This window comes from Melanotaenia boesemani, chromosome 14 (genome assembly GCF_017639745.1).
Source record: "Melanotaenia boesemani isolate fMelBoe1 chromosome 14, fMelBoe1.pri, whole genome shotgun sequence".
NCBI classification, from domain to species: Eukaryota; Metazoa; Chordata; class Actinopteri; order Atheriniformes; family Melanotaeniidae; genus Melanotaenia; species Melanotaenia boesemani.
The window spans coordinates 3,250,184-3,263,398 of NC_055695.1; the positions used below are offsets into that span (position 1 = coordinate 3,250,184).

At 40.1% G+C, this 13,215-nt stretch overlaps 1 protein-coding gene across 1 annotated transcript in view; it reads left to right on the plus strand.

The window, feature by feature from the left end:
- LOC121652988 (ephrin-A2-like) overlaps window positions 1-13,215 on the plus strand; it is a 122,368-nt gene that overhangs the window by 59,998 nt on the left and 49,155 nt on the right. The window lies entirely within an intron of this gene.

The window sequence follows — 13,215 nt, forward strand, 5'->3', positions numbered from 1 at the left end:
ACTGTCATTACACTGCTGATTATTTCCTGCTGTTTTACAAGCAGATGCATGTCTTGCTGCAGCGCCCCCTGCAGGCTGAAAAAGTTATGTTTGAATGCAGCAAAACTGTTCAGGTGGAACTTTAAATAAACTTTATGTAAGTTCAGGAACTTGAGATGTTTACTGTTGTATTAATTGTTGTTCTTCTCTGCTTCTTTTTTCGGTGTGTCTGCTTCCTGTATCTGCTGCTCCTCTAAAGGTAGGTGAACTGATGTTTTATTCTTTTTCTCCTCTGCTTGTGGAGCTTGTTTCCTCCGAGTTCTACAGCGATAAAAACATCTTTAAGCTGCATCTTCCATCTCTGGTTTCACATTTAATTTATAGTATGAAGGAGAAAAAGGAGCCGTAAGTGCTCAGCTTATGCTATCAGGTTTAATGGAGGAGAAACTTGCTGCTGTTATCATCTGAAAACCTGAACCCAGAGACTGAAACTGGAGCAGCTTTTGGCTTGAACTTTTTCATGAGGTTAACAGAAACGTTTCTCTTGTCTGCACATCTTGATTGGTTCTTTAGAGTTTTTAATGTTTGGTTGATCAAGTTAACAGTAAAACGGTCTTAATGTTTCATGATTGTGAAAAGTGCAAATCAAGTTTTCAATCTTTTTAGCTTGTTTAAATATTTTTTTATATGTAGTAGAGGTAGTGGTGTCAATACAATTGATTTTCAGTTACTAATCAGTACTAAAGTTTACTGAGTTAGATATCAATAAGCAACTGTGGCGTCTGCTGGTTTACGGTGAGGACCAGCCGCTTGTATTAGGGCTGTGCAATATTGTGTCACTCTTGATAATACCGGTAGATTTTTTTGACACCGGTAGAAAATGTCGCGCGTTTCCGGTGCAATGACGTCATTTAACTGCTCCTTAACCAGTGAAGCACAGCGAAGCTCAGCTGAGCGAGTGAACAAGGAAACATGGCGTAGCACAGCAGAGTTCGGCTGTACATGTAACATGTAGAATGTTGGTTTCAACTACGAACAATAAAAAAAAAATCTGATTTTGACAAAGTGCTTATTAAAATAAATCTGCCATAATACTCTATTTTGTCACGTCTTCCTAAAGACGGCACACTTCCGTCGCTTCCGAAGGTGAATCTATACAAATACCAAAATAGACTCGCCGCCATTGTGCTGCACTGCTGCCAACTTAGCATCTCTGTCGCATGTTTAGCGAGTATTCAGACCCTTTTAGCGACTCTTTCACAACAGGAGTAGCAACTTTTTCATGTCTTATTGGAGAATTACGGAAACTTATGTGACTAATCGTTCTTATTCGTCTCAGTGAGAAGTGGTGCTGCTGTTGACCCCTCCCCTCCAAATTTACAGGAGGCCGGTGTAGTGTTGAAATAAGTACCCCAGTTGTGAAACCATGAAAGACACCCTTTGGCAGGAGTTCTTATTTTAACACAACACTGTGCCTTGTATAGCAGTCCCTCAACAGCTACTGGTTTTCAGACCCCTTTGTTGGGTTTTTTCCAAAATGTGACTGGCGACAAATCTAGCATCTTTTTTCTGGTGTTATTGGAGACTTTTGGGGATGGCAGTGAAAGGACGTATCGTTTACTTCTTCTCAGTAGCAGCGGGTGCTGCTGCAGGCTCCCTCCCCGTCCGAAAGCACTCAGTAGAGGCTCGGTCCTCAGCAGCAGTCCCAGCTCCCAGCTGCAGTCCGAGCAGATGTTCACCTCGGCTCCATGACCAGACTGGAAATGAATCAGGCAAAGCTGCCACTGGATGAATATGTGGCTGAGAAGCCCATATTCAGCAGAGACAAAAACACAACTGTAGAGTCTCTGAAGCTGAGCTAAAACCACAAAGTCAAGTGCAGCAGGCTGAAACGCTCCGTGAGAGAAATAGCAAAGCAGATTTTATATAAATATATTTATATAAAACATTTTATACGTTAGGCAACCCGAGGTGCTGTGAAAGAAATTAATTAAAGTTAGTGGTGTTCAGTTAGTGGTGATTGGATTGAAGTTGTAGTTTCCCTTTGAAGTAAATAAATATATATAAATAAACATTGCAGCTGATTTATCACAATCCCTTCCATATTAAATAATAAGCAGCTAAAATATCGAAATCTAATTTTCTTGTTCAGCTCTATCACACAGTTAAATGAAAAACTGTTCTTTGACCAGAAACAGACTGAACCACATTCTAGATGTTGAGCTTTAAAGTGTTCACTTCATGGAAAAGAAAAGAATAAATTTCCCATTTGTGGATATTGAAACAGCATATAGTGTAAACATTCCTCCTATTTAGAGTCTCAAACCAAATGTTACATGACAGAAACTGTACAGTACGCAGGTCTACGTGGACCATTGTGAAGGTAGCAGGTTGAGCTAGCAGCTAATGCTAGCTGCAGCTAATGCTAGCTACAGCTAGGCTACTGTTCATACTGTGCAATATCCATAGTAACTGCAGCTTTTTTAAAAATCTGGTGGGAAAGCCTGAGCAGAGCAACTCCTCAGAAATCGCAGCTGTTTGATGGCTAGTGTTTTTTTTTGTTTTATTTTTTTTGCTATAATACTGGATTTAGGACATAAGCAGACAAAGCTTGAATTTCTCTGTCTTGTTAACATGTTAGAGATAATGCAGCTGACTTTTGAAGTATTTCCATACAAACTACAGCAATAACAAGAATGATGTCTTTAAAAGCAGCTTACCAGCAGTTGTTTGATTTTAACTGCATTTTGTGAGTTATTTAAATTGAACATCATCATGTAGTATTTTCTGAGAGAAAGGGCTTAGCTGTAGAGGAATGATGGTCCAGTGGCTGTTTGTTCAACTTGCAGCTGTATTCGCTGAATGTTAAACTGAACTGGAGAATCCACATGATTTATTCCTAATTCAGGCTCTTGCATGCAGCAGACACAGCACGAGTATGAATCCAGCTTTAGCCTACAGTTAGTTCTCCAGATCAGCTGACAATAAACTATAGCTGCTTTTTGAAACCCCCATTGAGTTTGCAGACCTCAAACTAAAGGGGAGAGAGTTCCAGAGTCCTGGTGCAACTGCTGAGAAGGCTCAGCTGCCTTTAGTTTTCAGCCTTGTATGTAGTACAACCAGCAGGCCTTCGTCATATGACCTTAAGGACCTGCTAGGGGCATACATGCAAAAGTGCTTTAATGTATGTTGGTGCTTGACTAAGATCAGCAGCTGCCAACCCATACCCTTGGTCCCAGGGTGGCAACCAGCACCCATCCCCCCCAACCACCACCACCACACACACACACACACACACACACACACACACACACACACTCACACACAAAAACACCCAAGAAAAGGGGCCCACCCCCAGTACTAGAGCCCTGAACCCCTGCCCAGCCCGGACACCTGGCCCAGGGCCAATGCCCGCCAGCATCCATGCCCCACCACAAGGCGGCTCCAACTGCAGCCCCCCCACAGCCCCCGACAGGGCCAGACACAGTGCTGGCCCCACAGTGGAGCAGCCCAGATTCCCACCACGGGAAACCACTAAGGAGTCATCAAGCACCCCCCTAATCACAGGGGACCAGAGGGAGTAAAATTCAGCTAATAGCTTCTTTGAGGAGGAAGACATTGTCTCAAAACTGCTGTGGTCTAGTAAGAGATTCCTAAACTGCTGAATACACAGATTATTTTTGGTTTTTCAGTTCACAAGGATAGTTTTCTTCGCAAGATAGTTTTCTTTTCACTGTGAGGATGATGTGTGCAGAATTAATTACCAAGTTAATTTCACCCAAGACACCCAGTAGGCAGTGTGTGGGGTTTGCAGGGAATATTGCATTTAAGCCATGTTGACATGACTTCACATACCTGAAGCCAGAACCTCCAGACAGGTGTGCAGGACTACAAGACATGGTAGTTGTCAATCATGTTATCATTTCACCACTAATGACATCACTAAATTACGACTGATAGACTAATCAATTTTGATTGCCATCCCTACAATAAACAAATGGCATCACTCAGTCTTCAACTTGTTTGGAGCTCCTCAGCAGGCCTCGTCTTCCTCCTCTGCAGGCCTCATCTTCCTCCTCAGCAGGCCTCATCTTCCTCCTCTGCAGGCCTCATCTTCCTCCTCAGCAGGCCTCATCTTCCTCCTCTGCAGGCCTCATCTTCCTCCTCTGCAGGCCTCATCTTCCTCCTCAGCAGGCCTCATCTTCCTCCTCCTTCAGCAACCCGTCACGCCTCTCCTCCGACCGACGCCCCAATAAGGATGGAAATCCACTTCCTGTTGGATTAAGGTGGCGGCGGAGCGTGGGATGTATCAGAGCGTTAAATCCTGTGAGGACTGACTGAGAGTCAGTTTATCAAACAGAGAAGAGTCAGCGTGACCTGATCTGAAACAGCCAGTCAGGAGCCTGAGCTCCTTTTTGTGGAGGAATCAAAGAAACGGAGTCATGAACCCAGACTGGATCAACAGTGTGACAGAGGTCAGAGGTTAAACATGTAATAACAAACACGTGGAGGTCAGAGCTGCTGCTAACAGATGGAGGTGAGGAGGCAGGTGAGCCTGGACAATAATAAACAGGTAAACGATGCAAACATGTAAAACAGATGTTCAGACGTTGTATTGTCACCATGGGCATGACGGACCTTACCAGAACCAGTCCTAATAATCCGAATCGGCTGATTTGGGCATATTTTATTAGTTAGCAGTAAGCTGAAAGACCATTCATTCATAACCTGTTTAAGTCCAACAGGAAGTGCGAAGAGAGAGGGGGTTTATAACATGCTGCAGATTTAGTCATGGTTGACTTTTTCAGATGCAAAAATCCCCTCCCCACATCACAGAAACACTCGCTCAGACAAAGATTTTAAAGCTTCAGGTAAGTTTAACTTAAAAGCTGTTTTCTGATGCTAAGATCAGCTGTTAATGAGCAGAATGTTCCCATCAGCATGTTTTTATCCATGTGAATTAAGCTGATGGAAAAGCCGTCATTTTTCAAATTTCTGTGTTTTTATAAGAGTTGACTCGTAAAAAAGTACTTCTAGATAATAAACATTACCAATACTCATTGTTTTAAAAGGGTTTTTGAAGATCTTTGTCCATTTCTATTACATGTGTTTAGTTTTTTCCAATTTTTGATTTTTTTTAAGACTTTTTTGTAACATCCTTTGCAATGGCTGTTTTGCTGTATTTAAAGTTGTATTAATTCAGTCTTCTTGTTGAAATGGTGAGAAGAAGGATAAAAAGTAACAAAACATCCCGTAAGGGGCCATATCTTAGTCTCCTGATTGTGTGTCGACCAAACGGAGCACAGATGGTTAAAGCTAAACCGGAGAAATGGAGTCAAACAAGGTAAATGTGGAACATGGAGTCCAGTGGAGTAACAACAGATGTTAGTTTGTTGTCGTTAAATGTGTGTACAGTCAGGTCAGTCTGCGGTCAGTCGGGTCTGGGTGTGTCTCTGAGCTCTGGCTGACAGGCTCAGCAGGGTTAAACGCAGCATCTTATTGGCCGTATAAACAACAACGGTGGCAGCCAGCCAACCAGGACGCAGCGCTCGGAGAGCAAGCGAGCGGCGGCGTCTCAGCCCTCTGTGCAGCGTCTCCTGGCAGGATTTCTGTTAAATATTAATGAGTGGTCAGATTAGCAGAACTCCCAGCAGCCACTGGGGCCGTGTAATCCACGCCATGTCAGGTGCTGATAAGGCGGGACGGGGGTCTGTGGAGGCTTCCTGTCAGGAGCTGAGAAGACGGCGGCTGGTCCCCCTCCCTGACTGGAAGGAAGGAACAGGAAGCACTTTTGTTTGCACCTTTAAAATATGATGGAAATATTGAGCTGAGTGTTTTTCTAAATGATTTGGCTCAAAGTTTATGCTCACATGTGGCTGAACTCTAACGAGGGAAGCAACTAAATACTGTTTTTAATCATTTTTGTGTTTAAAATGAAGAAAATGGTGAAATGGCTAGATCCAGGGGTGGATGCAGTCTTAACCTGCAGTGTTCTGTTGAAACAGTAGCAGATCTGGATGCTGGTTTGTTTGTTTGTTAACACTTAAAACTTCAAGCCATATTTAGCTATTTTTACTACACCTGTTTTTTTGTAACATAAAACTGCACATAGAAGCTGCAGCTTTTAATCCCAGTCAGCATCAGACATGATGTTTCCAGCCTCAGCTGTCAGATTATGAGGCTAAAATGATGTAAAATGAATGTATGAATAGATAAAGCAGCATAAAGGCCGACCAGAAGAAGAAAGATAAATTTATTACTAACAGAACTTTGTAGAAATAACACACAGACCAACAGTGACCAAACCTTTTCTCATCTCATCATCCTCTCAAGTCTTGGCTTTCAGGAGAAAAAATATTGTTATTGAAACAAACACACAACAGAAACTATTTCCATGTTTCCACTTTTTCCTCATTTCCAGTTATTCCTGCTACTATTTACCTGCTATCCTCACTAAACCAACTCCAGCTCAGCTGCTTTGTGGCGCCACCGTGCATCAGAAACGTCTTCTTGGCTTTATTCCAGCCATAGAGGAGCATTATTTTTCTTCTTTTCACACACACATAGAACTTTCTGCTCACTGGTTGATCTTTGGCTGCTCCTGATTGGACGTTACCGTCAATCTAAGCTCTCTGATTGGTGGAAAGTCTGACAGGAAGTGGCTTCATCATCATGTCCAGGTCTAAATAGAGGTCTCTTAAGCCTGATACACAAAACGATTTTTGGGCTGTTTTAGTTCTGATTTTGCCTCTTCCCGACCTCGGACGGCAAATGTCCGATCATCGTGAGATTTCCTGTCTGTGGTGTGTTACAAGCCGATTTGTCCCGATAATCCGCTCTGAGAAGTGTCGTAGCCGACAATTGGGAACGTTGAACAGTTTTAATATTTTAGAGCCGATTTCTGAGGAACGCCGACGACTCCTGCATTGTGATTGTATGGATGGTGACGTGGCACGGAATCTAGCCAATCAGACAGCGAGCTGGCTGGGGAACAAGGAAGTAAATAAAGTCTGTGTTCACGCTGTCTCCAGTTTGTTATTTTTCCCATTTTAACAATAGTCCCAAGACCAATATCATTCCCTCGTCCTATATGTCCCCTTCCATGATGTGTGTTGTGTTTTCCGGTTGTTGCTAAGTTTCTTCTTCTTTGTTTTTTGCCGGTTGTTGCCATGGTTCTTCTTCTTTGTTTTTTGCCGGTTGTTGCCATGGTTCTACTTCTTTGTTTTTTGCCGGTTGTTGCCATGGTTCTTCTTCTTTGTTTTTTGCTGGTTGTTGCTATGGTTCTTCTTTTTTGTTTTTTGTCGGTTGTTGCTATGTTTCTTCTTTGTTTTTTGTCGGTGGTTGCTATGGTTCTTCTTCTTTGTTTTTTGTCGGTTGTTGCCATGGTTCTACTTCTTTGTTTTTTGCCGGTTGTTGCCATGGTTCTTCTTCTTTGTTTTTTGCTGGTTGTTGCTATGGTTCTTCTTTTTTGTTTTTTGTCGGTTGTTGCTATGTTTCTTCTTTGTTTTTTGTCGGTGGTCGCTATGGTTCTTCTTCTTTGTTTTTTGTCGGTTGTTGCCATGGTTCTACTTCTTTGTTTTTTGCCGGTTGTTGCCATGGTTCTTCTCCTTTGTTTTTTGTCGGTTGTTGCTATGGTTCTTCGTCTTTGTTTTTTGCCGGTTGTTGCTATGTTTCTTCTTTGTTTTTTGTCGGTTGTTGCTATGTTTCTTCTTTGTTTTTTGTCGGTTGTTACTATGTTTCTTCTTTGTTTTTTGTCTGTTGTTGCTATGTTTCTTCTTTGTTTTTTGTCGGTTGCTACTATGTTTCTTCTTTGTTTTTTGTCGGTTGTTGCTATGTTTCTTCTTTGTTTTTTGTCGGTTGTTACTATGGTTCTTCTTCTTTGTTATTTGCCGGTTGTTACTATGGTTCTTCTTCTTTGTTTTTTGTCGGTTGTTACTATGTTTCTTCTTCTTTGTTATTTGTCGGTTGTTGCTATGGTTCTTCTTCTTTGTTTTTTGTCGGTTGTTGCTATGGTTCTTCTTCTTTGTTTTTTGTCGGTTGTTGCTATGTTTCTTCTTTGTTTTTTGTCGGTTGTTGCTATGTTTCTTCTTTGTTTTTTGTCGGTTGTTGCTATGTTTCTTCTTTGTTTTTTGTCGGTTGTTACTATGTTTCTTCTTCTTTGTTATTTGCCGGTTGTTACTATGGTTCTTCTTCCTTGTTTTTTGCTGGTTGTTACTATGTTTCTTCTTCTTTGGTTTTTGTCGGTTGTTGCTATGGTTCTTCTACGTTTCAACGTTTGTCTGGCTCGGAGGACTAGATTGTAGATGAATTGCTGGACTGCATCGTTGTGTTTGTTGTTCTGTGATCACACTTTCGGAGCAGAAGGCTAGATGTGCTGAGGTTCTGCGATGTGATTGGCCGGTTAGATTTTAGTGATGACAGGTGGACCGTTTGTTTCTTTAGTGTAAGTTTTATTTAACAGTAAAGAACTTTGATCCATGTTTTTTCATAAGCTGTATGAATGATTGATGTGCAAATACAAGTGAAAGATCAATCCATCATCCTGAACTCCTCCTGGAGACTCTCTAACACCTGAGTAGAATGCTCAGTGTACGGGCGAGTTTACTGTAGATGTGAAACTTTATTCATCCAGGAGTGTTTCCTGTGAACAAGTTTGTTGTCTCAGCCGGATTGGAACTCTTTTTCCATCAAACTGTGATTTCTATCTCTTTCCAGTCAGACTCTGAAGAGTCTGAGACAATCTGCCTGTCCACTGTGGACATTTTCATCATCTCCACACACTTTGGTTGTAAACAGAGAACACACACAGACTGTAGATGCAGCCATAGCATGTCTGGCAGCTGGTTGCAGAGAGCATGCGAGCTGGAAGGCTGGAGATCTGTGCAGTTTGTTTAAAGGGACTTCTGGCTCGATTGCGGAGGATCGCCGGCAGAAACCTGAAGATGAGGAGGATCAGAGAGGTTTCATGGCAGCAGCTGTGTACAGACAGCCACGGGCCTCATGTTTCATTAGACACTACATGGATTCGAGGGCAGAGAGGGCGAATGCTGAACAAATGAATGAAAATTACACCCTCATCCATTTGGGGAAGTCTGCGTTTGGCTGATTGCAGCTCATCGATCAGCAGGAGGTCCAGACCTGCTGAACTGAGCACGTTTGTTTCTGTTGGATTCTCACCCCGTTGCCCTGTAGGAGGGACCTGGGTAACAACAGCATGTCCATGACCAATCAGTGGCTCCGCCCACCCTACCAGACAGAGTAGGGTTAGTGAGAGGACACACCGTTCCCACTGAAACTGGCTGCAGACCAGAATCCTGCAGAGGAACCCTGAAGAATCACCGTGATCTTTTCTGGCTGTTTCCATTCAAATGGTTATTATTAAAACGTTCTCAGTTTTAATTGGAGACAGGAGTGACCACATTAGTACAAACTGGAGGCTCTAGGGAGTAAAACCTGATGGGAGTAGTAGTAGTAGTAGTAATAGTCTCTCCTTCTAAACTGAACATAGTTCATATTTTTCCTCAAACCAGAACCTTTTACTAAAGTTCTTCATTTAACCCTAATCCAGGTTGATTAAAAGAAAGGCGAAAAAGATTTATTCAATTTTCTGTGGTGGAGATATATATACATATATACATATATATATATATATACATGACAAAACATTTCATCACATTTTATGATTCACAAAAATAAACAGAAATTTAATGGAAACCTACAATAATTTTCTACAACTTCATCCAAATGAAAAAGTTTGCTAAACGTTTATTTTTGTATTTAAGTTAACTGGCGTCAGAAAACAGACATTTACTGTGTTTGAGACTAAATGAATTCACTCAAGTACAAATCAGAAGTATTTCTGTTTCATCATTTTAATTCTAAAAATCATTGTACTTACAGCATCAGCCAAATATATATAATTTTTTTTTATAACATACAGTTATAAAGTTTTTACACAAATGATTGTCATGTTACAATAAAAAAAGAAAACCTACAAGTAGAGATTAAATAAAACACTTAAACTGATAATTGTACTAATGACTAACTAATGAGGTTTGTTTCCTGTTTTTCTCCAGATATTTTTGCTGATATTTCCTGATTGATTTATGGTTACTAATCAGTAGAGGTTTACCTGTCGTAAACGGGGAATTAACCACTTTTCCAATGACTTGCAGACAGACAGAATAAAACACTTTTCAGCTGTTCATTGAAGATTTTTACACATTAAAAGGGGCTTATTTGGTGGTGCATAACTGGTGATATTTAAGCTAAGGATTCTTTAATGAAATTAGCTCCGTATTTACAGATATATTAATAAAAATTACATGCATTCAATTAATGTGATAATTGAATATTTGTATAGCACTTATACTTTTAATAGTTTTTTTTTTTTTTTACTATATTAAACTTATTTTTAAGGCTGTGACCTTTTACTTGTATTTGTGCAGTAATCTGAGTACTTGCTGCTCTGCTGATTGCAGATATTTAAACTTTCAGACTTTTTGTTTGGCTGAAAATGAAGACGACCTTTATCAGACTGTTTCCTCAGCTGCTGCCTTCAGACTGACAGCGTTAGCAGCGTCTGTCTGAGCTTCAGTTTGCAGCTGCAGACAGGAGTTGTAGTTTCTGTTCTGTGTGTCTGAACCCAAACAAAAGGTCTTCAGGGAGTCAGGGGGCGGAGCTTCATAAAAAGCTGGAAACAGGTCATGATTATTTTCCAGCTTTCCGGAAAGCGGTGTGAAGGCTCGACTGTCTGATGTGTGGGGGTGGTAAAGGTCAGAGGTCAGCAGCGTTTGATTTGCTGCACCCCGGAGCGTGAAACCTGAAACCTCACACGTCTGCAGAGACGCACTGAGCGTGTGCAGACTGACACCTTATTTTTGGAAAATCTGGCTGTAAAACTGATCGTCTTCCACAGCGGACTCTGCAGATCGCCAGGTCGCTTCCTCTGATGGAAACTGGTCTGTGCAGGACAGAGTTATTAATCACTCTAATTAAAGATCAAAATATGAACAGATTTAGTTCCATAGAGGTAAAAAAAAAAAAAAAAAAAGGTTAAAATGGTTTATTTCCATCTCCTGCTACACACAACCCCTGAAACTGAATATGTGTATAATTTCCAGTATATCTTTGCAGGACATTTCTCTGTTAGTTCAGACTTAACAACAGGAGGCTGGTTTTTATGGCTGGTCCGTGTTTCATTTCATCAGTCATGATCAGTCATGATGCTCTTCATTTAATTTACATTTACAGTTACTCATTTAGCCGTGCTTTGATCCAAAGCATCTTACATATCAGAAAATAAGGCTTCAGCTTCAGTGGAGGGAAACTCTATCAGGTAAGATCAGGTTTGATGTCACAGGAGATGAGGAGGACTCCTCTGCTGTGGTAGTGAGTGGCGCCTTCATGGTGGGACCACAAAGAGTTAAAGACGGCAGAACCAGAACCTAAAGGAACATCCTCTGGTCCTCAAAGTGGTCAGGTTGGTGAGATGGATGGATGGATAGATGTGTGTGTTTATTTATTTATTTACCTTCATTTCCAATTAAAACCAGACCATCAGACCACCTCCTGTTTGCTTCCGACCCAAGAATCTGCAGATTGACTGGAAAGTATTTTATTGCTGATTCTGTCATTAATCTTTAAATGAACTAAGCAATGACCAATCGGATGAGAGGAAACTTTTAAACTTCATTTGTACCTTTATTTCAAACTACAAAATCAACAAAAAACAGTGAATATTTAACACAGAAAATCAAAACTTTTAAAGTTAGAAAACATGGGATGAAGGGAGGTCCGAACCCTTTTGTTTATAATAACTTATTAAAACTTACATTTTTAGGTGGATTCAGGTTTTCAGCAACTTACATTATAAACTTTTTTTTAATAGTGGAAATTTGTTTCAGTAATTTCAGACATTTTTTTCTTATTTAGTGTTCAAATTTCTTTGCTAGCGTTTTATTTCTCTGGTCTTTTCCTTTGAAGCTGTTTGATTTCTCCAGACAAGATCTCAGAAAAGTATTTAACTGAGCAGGAGAATTTAAAATAGTTCTTTTTATTATTTTAAGAAAGTTTTAAATACACTATTTATAAAACAACAAAACCAAGCCACATTTTTATTTGCTTCTTATAATTTAAAGCTGCCTTAGTTTTTATATACAGATTTTTTTAACAGTAAAGTTATTTAATCATGTTTCAAAATATTTTTTCATTTGTTGCCAACAATGTAAAAGCAGAATTAATACATGTAAAATGTCTCTAAATATTAAAATTAAAACATTAAATTTGCCATAAAGTCAAAACATTTAAACCTGAAAATGAATTAGTTTGAATATTCAGATGATAAACTTTATTAAACATTTTAATTAGTTAAAATGGATTTTTTTTTACTTACATGTAAACCATTTAATGTTTTAAACACACAAACTTAAAAACATAATAGTGCTGAGTTCACTTGTTGTAAACTATATTTTTACAATTTAAATCTCAACACATTTCTAAAAAGGCTTCACTTTAATCAAAAAGAAAAATCTGGATAATAAATTAAAATTCCTGTTGTAAAAAAATTCAGCAGATATTAAAATAAATGTTTCGTTCGTAATGTTTTTTTTTTTTTTTAATTGAGGCTCTTCAAGCTTCAGTTTTCTTGTGGAATCTGGGTTCAGTTCTTCTTTGTGACCCCACTGCCCTGCAGAACCACCAGGAGGGTCAGAGGAGGGGTCTGGAGGGTCCAGGCCTGAGAAGAGGGGTGAGTCCAGGGGGTGAGGAAGGGGTGGATTAGTTCTACTTGGTCGGCCATGACCCCCCCGTCTCTTTGTCCCGGCTGTCAGTGGTGGACACGCTCCACCAATCACACGCTACCGTCAACAATAGCTGCCATCATTCCCAGAATTCCCTGAGAGGACGGAGAGCAGGACGAAGTGGCGCTCTTCTCTGACCTCCAGCCGGATCCCGTTAGAGCGCCTTCGTTGGCTGGAGTTAAAATCTGAAGTCTGTTTGGAGGTCTGATCCAGACCGTCACATGTTCAGTGATTAGAGTTTTTAACAAACTGCAGCTTTTTATTATTTTCTAAATTTAATTCTCTTATTTTTTTAACACAAGGTTTCTGATATATTCAGTTTTTAAAATTTATTTATTTATTTACCAATAATTAACTTCTTTTTACCAGTGATGCAAAACATAAAATATCAGTTCATATCTTTAAAAAGTATTACTAAAATACTTTAAGAAAAAAC